Source organism: Sinocyclocheilus grahami, unplaced genomic scaffold (genome assembly GCF_001515645.1).
Source record: "Sinocyclocheilus grahami isolate Dianchi unplaced genomic scaffold, SAMN03320097.WGS_v1.1 scaffold892.1, whole genome shotgun sequence".
NCBI classification, from domain to species: Eukaryota; Metazoa; Chordata; class Actinopteri; order Cypriniformes; family Cyprinidae; genus Sinocyclocheilus; species Sinocyclocheilus grahami.
Genome location: NW_015506071.1, coordinates 230,025 through 236,370, shown reverse-complemented (window position 1 = coordinate 236,370; position 6,346 = coordinate 230,025). Strand labels below are relative to the sequence as shown.

Below are 6,346 nucleotides of genomic sequence, written 5' to 3'. Positions count from 1 at the left end.
CATCCTTGTTGAATAAAAACATTAATTTCTTTAAAAAAAAAAAAAATCAGTGAAAAGTGTTCAATCTTACTGACCCCAAAATGTTATTGTTGCTAAAAGTACATTAATAGATAGCAAGCAATCATTTGAATACTCGTATTTATTTATTTCTATCCCAGACACTTGAGGTAATGTCAAAACATCTTCGGTTGAAACTGATGTTGATTTATATGTCATTTTACGTTTATATTCCCCTCAAAGGGAAATTGCTATTTTATTGTGTTTAGTGTTGAGCACATTGTCTTAAAGTCTTTACAAAATGCTAACACAAAACACACATACAGATACCACGTTAATTAAATATATACATTCTCTTTTGCTATCTTATATTTACAAGTCACCCCATTGAGCATCCGTTCAGTGTTGTTGGCTTTTTCAAGTCCATTACGTACGAAAATATATATAAAATAAAGCTGCCTCTTCTTATTATTAACAGGAAAACAGTCCAGTGAGTTTGCGTGGCATGGTGTTAGGAAGCAGAGTGGGGTTTTCTGTTACGTTTAGCCCGTCGTGCTGCACAATCAGCTTGTAACACTCCAAAGAGAAAGGAAAACTTGAAATCGCATCATATGACCCCTTTAAATATATTTGTAATACTTGTACACACTTGTAATGGTGAAGTTGCAATGTAGTCCTTTTAAAATATATGTACTGATGTAATATCACATAACTCACTCCAGTTAAAATTATAATCAAGTACTTTACATGGGCTTTAGTATGTTAGTCTTGCTAATTTAAAGCAAGAAAATTTTTATCTTATATTGATATTAATACAAAGTGCAATTTTTCAAAGTGTACTTAAGTGTGTTAAGAAACAGTCATGAAAGTGAACTTTCTTTAAGTACACTTAAGTGGCCTTTTATGTAATTAATATTATTTTTTGGCAAGTATTGTTTTTTTTTTATATACTTTAAAGATTGGAAGTACACTAAGTGCACATTCAATACAACTAAGCACATTTCTTTTTCACAAGGGTTGGACTTCATACTGACACCTATCAGTATAGCTGTATAAAGTTTTTGTTCATAAACTGCAAGTCGCTGCTGGTCATGTGATCTCAACATGGCAGCCACCAGACTTTGTTTTAGTAGTTTAGTCATTCTAAATTGCCAAAAGCAATTCAAAGTGCCTTTAAATGGCTTGGATCTTATGCAAGCAGTGTTTTGAATCACTAATTATTTATTCTTTGCCGCTGCCTGTGCCCTCATCTCTCAACACGGGTCACTTCATGCTCTCACTGTCTCCATCTAATTGTCCCAGCGCTTTGTCTCATGGCAAGTTCATAGCGCTGAAGACATTTTTTCCATTTCCGTGAAGGAAGAAGTGGCTTAACATCTGACTAAACACAGAATGGGTGTGAAAGCTGTTTCCTCCACAGGCCTGGCCATCGAGTTTCAGTGATCTTCACTTCTCCTGATGCCATTCAAACCATCTAGATGCTGATCTGTCCTGCTATAATACCTCAGCCATCACAACGTTTGCACAGCCAGTGGGTTTTGTATTCAGAATAGCAGCTTTGGCATTTCGATAACTCCTTTTGTTTCGGCATAAGGGTGGTAGATGATAGAATTTTTTATTTTTAAGGAAATTAAAAATTTTGATTTCTGTCACCACCTTTTAGACCAGGTATACAATCTTTTAGATGCCACTGACCTCCAAATATGAACATCCTCATGTAAGGCTTCCCCAAATATGCATTTTAATACATAAAAAGCCAATAAACTGGTCTGCTATATACTATAACAATTTAAAATTTAATTTGAAAAGTATATTGTTTCTATTACATTTTTTTGTACTCACTAAAGTACTATTCTGTTATATGCCATTTTTATTATTTATTTTAAGCTGATTTTTATATTCGTATTCATTAATTTATAAAAAAAATTATAAATGTGTCTAATTTATACTGTTTACTTATTTATTTTAATCTATTTATTTCAACTGAAATTTTAGCAATTATTTATATGTGTGTGTGTGTGTGTATATACATATATTTATGTATTATTTTATTAATTATTTAATCTAACTTTGTATTATTTGCCATTTATTTATTTATATCTGTTTTTATTTATTTGCCTATCTTAATCTTATTATTAAAGTTTTTTAAAAAGTTTTTCTCTAAACTTTTCTATGCCCCCCTAGCACATTGCGGCCCCTGGGGGTCACCGGACCCCAATTTGAGAACCCTTGTTTTAGACAACACTTTTACCATACAACATAATTATCAAGCTTTTTTTTTATGTTGTGTAAAATCCAATTGGCTCACAAATCTGATACACTTTCCCCAGCAAAAAAATAAAATACGTCTTCCTCAGAAATCTCCCAAGTAAGATGATGGTACATACCTTGCCCACTAGTTTCCCCCTGCGGTTCATGCACAGGTATCTGCCACTTTCTGCTCCTTTGATCCGAACACGACTTCCGAAGGTGTCCGTCTCCACATAAAGTCTGGCTGTAATGCAGCACAAGTGTTAGCGACAAACAAAATACTGTAGCCTTGAATAGGTTCAACCATTTATCAAAACCATACAATATACTGCATTAATGAAAACATACCCAGTTTAGCTTAACATTATTTAGTATAGTACAAGTAATTCTACCTGATCTGACCCTTGAAAAGTCACTTTTGTTTGCATAATCCAATGTAATCAGGCTGATTCTTACACCTGGTACACCAGGTAATTTGGTTGTTGCTACATGAAGCAGATTATTTAATTATTATTATTATACTTTTTTTTTTTTTTACTAATATTTATTATTTAGTTGCATGAATTTCTGAAATCCCATAAGTCCTGACTAGTCAAATCAGTCTCATTTCCCCTTGCTGTTTGAAGCAAATTAACACATCCTAATCAACACAAAAGGGAAACGATCAGGCAAAGAAAAGTCTTTTGAATTATCAGCGAGTCCCTTTTCAGCCAATAAAGCAATCAGACGCGAAACCAGCGCTATCTGCACCGAAACCTAAGTGAGTTAATTACTGTAGATGAATGCGCGACTCACCGAAAGTGTTCTCGTCCTCGGCGGTGGCGCTCACTCTCTTGCCCTGGATCTGCACGTGTCTGCCGCTGGTTCTGCTGTACAGCTGATAGACGCGAACCTGCCGCCGGCTCAGCTGGTCCGTCAGAGAGCCCTGTTCCCTCACATGCTGCTTAAAATTAGGAGAAGGGTGATTCTTCTCCCCCTTTTCGGTGCAAAGGGAAAATAAGATCACATATATTTCTCTCTCTGTTGCTGGAATAGAAAACCTTTTTTCTTTTTGTAAATGCCAGCAAGAGCACTGATCTAGCTCTAGGCTATAACCGAGTCAGCAGACTGCTGAGTGACTATTATGCGACAGAAGATGATTTAGAATTAAAGATCTAGAGCAGTGGTTCTCAAATAGGGACCCTGGTCCCGCTAGAGGGCCCCAGCAAACTTAAAGGGAGACGCAAAATGAATTTAAAATGATTTTAAATAAGCTATAATCACTCGACAGGTGAGCTAATCTCGTATGCCATCAACAAATGTTGTTTTAATGAAGAACATGCAGTTTTTGAAACTTTTATGAATATTAATCGATGTTAAAGCTTTGGATATATAACCTACTGTAAAAGTAATAAAGGAAGTATAATGGAGTCAAAAAGGTTGAGAACCACTACAACATTTATTACATATTGTAACACACACTTAAAAAAAAAAACGAACAAAATAGATTTTAATAAATATTTACCTGTGCATGACACCACACCACGAAGAAGTGAAAAGAGCTACAAAGTAGAACACAATTAAGAAAAGTTAGTCAATATGCTAAATATAAAAAAAATACATATATTAAATATTATGCAAATTAGATCATAGCACATTATGTTACCTTCAGTTCAGCAAAGAATTTATTATCACAAATGCAAAGAATAGAATTAAACTAAAAAGAAAAAAAGGAAAATTTTCACTATATATAATTCTTAAGTCGGTTGTATGGTTCTTTTAAGATTAAAAACGCTTTTATCAAGTTTTTTTGAAAAATAATAATAATAATAATAATAATAAAGTATGGAAAATAAAGTAATACGCTTATTGCGGAACCCAAATGTTCTTGTTATAGCATCAGACTTTAACATTTCTATCTGCAACCTTAATTTTTATGATTAAAAACCTATTGGCTATATATAGCTACCATATATACTCACATGTACAAGCAGCGCTGATTTATTCCATACATTGTGGCAACGCGAAGTATAATGTCGTATCCAGGGTTCTCCTGAATGATAATCCAGCTCTGTGATCTCTCGATTAAATGAGCCGAGTCAAATCCATACACCAGTGAAGAGTGCAGAGATCTCTGCTAGATCTTTAAAAGTCCCTCAGGTGCGCGTCTCCGCAAACACACACGCGGATAAATCCGATTAGGAAAAAAACGACACACATGTAGTGCAAAAGATTATGGAGTTCCATCATATGTGTTTGTACAACGCAGGTCGGTCTCTAAATCATAGTTTTGATGATAATGGTGCGGTGGGTCCTGTGTATTCTTGATGTTGTGTTGGCACTCTCACTTGTGGAGAGGCGCAGCGCGCTCTGCGCGTCTGGATCCCTCACTGTGCTAATGTGATAGACGTCAAGATCCCTCCCATGAGTGTTGCACCTTCTTCCCTCTTCAGAGACTCCAGCACTTAAAAAAAAAAACCCTGAGCCGTGTTCTGCTAGATGTTTCCAACTTCTACAATATTCAAATGAACTGCATGAGTGCAGAGATCTCTGCTAGATCTTTAAAAGTCCCTCAGGTGCGCGTCTCCGCAAACAAACACGCGGATAAATCCGATTAGGAAAAAAACGACACACATGTAGTGCAAAAGATTATGGAGTTCCATCATATGTGTTTGTACAACGCAGGTCGGTCTCTAAATCATAGTTTTGATGATAATGGCGCGGTGGGTCCTGTGTATTGTTGTGTTGGCACTCTCACTTGTGGAGAGGCGCAGCGCGCTCTGCGCGTCTGGATCCCTCACTGTGCTGATGTGATAGACGTCAAGATCCCTCCCATGAGTGTTGCACCTTCTTCCCTCTTCAGAGACTCCAGCACTTAAAAAAAAACCCTGAGCCGTGTTCTGCTAGATGTTTCCAGAAGATTCTTCACGAATATATTCTCCATTCAAAAACATCAAATGCCATTGGTTCTCACAATGGTGTTTACAAAGAAAATGTTTTTTTTAAAATAACATAAAAGCACACGTGCCAAGTACTTAGAAATGTCTTCATGAATGAATTCATGTTTCAAAAACAATTATACCACTTTCAAAAAGCGTGATGTTATTTGGTGTAACCGTCTTTGAGACTTTTAATACTTTTGATTATATACATTTTAATCAATACTTTCCAATTTTTAAAATGTATTTTTAAAATGTGTTTTTAAATGATCATGAATAATTAATTCATAAATATCATTGAGATTTTGGGAGTTACACCACATGACATGAACTAACCTTGCCTTGTCATAAAATGGTCAAATTATCTAATATTTTCCTTATTCATAGATATCTATACATAGATGCCACATTCGACAACTTCAGACATTGTATGACATGTATCCGTCATCTTGGAACCGTCAATGTGTCGTCACTCAGTAAAAATGATTTTTCCAAGATGTCACAACATTGCGCAGCCTCTTGTTGTAAAAACTGCCAAGATTTAAATGCGTGAAGAAATTGAATAACCTGTTACATGTGAGAATGTGTTGGTTTGTGTTTTTATATTTACTAACTCAATATTACAGATTTTTAAACTATGGTAACTATGGTATTATCATGTTAGCTAATGCCTTCGGTCATCTTGTCTTGTGTTTGTTTAGCAAAATCATCTGCTGACGTCTATTGCAGATATAGACATTCATGCATGCGTATATCTACGGTTGCAGATGCTCAGTCCACTTGCTCTCGAGTGTTCACGGCTTTGTGCTCAGTGCTTTGACCATTCAATATGGCGGACAGCTTATGTATAGCGGCCCATAGAAACAGCTGCTAATGAGGCATCTGTGTATACATATCTATGGACTTTTTGACCTTGACACAGTCATGAGGGTCTGCAGAGTCTCTATGGTATAATTTCCTTCTTTTTTTTGCATGTCGGTTGCACCATATGACTTTGTTGGTTGCACCACATGACTTTGATTTGGCCTTTTATTATTATTATTATTATTATTTTAATATGAATAAGCAGTAAAGGAGTATTGTTCATTTTTTTCTACCTGGGAGACTCTTTATGTCACTTGCACTCAGTTTTGTTTTTCATCAACATTAGCCTTTAGCTGTGTGTTAGTGTACTGCAAGCT

The 6,346-nt window shown here is 35.5% G+C and overlaps 1 pseudogene; it reads right to left on the bottom strand.

Annotated features, from left to right (window-relative positions):
* Nucleotides 1-1,218: 1,218 nt before the first annotated feature.
* On the bottom strand, nt 1,219-4,277 carry LOC107563845 (fibroblast growth factor 17-like; annotated as a pseudogene).
* Between the last annotated feature and the right edge of the window lie 2,069 nt (nt 4,278-6,346).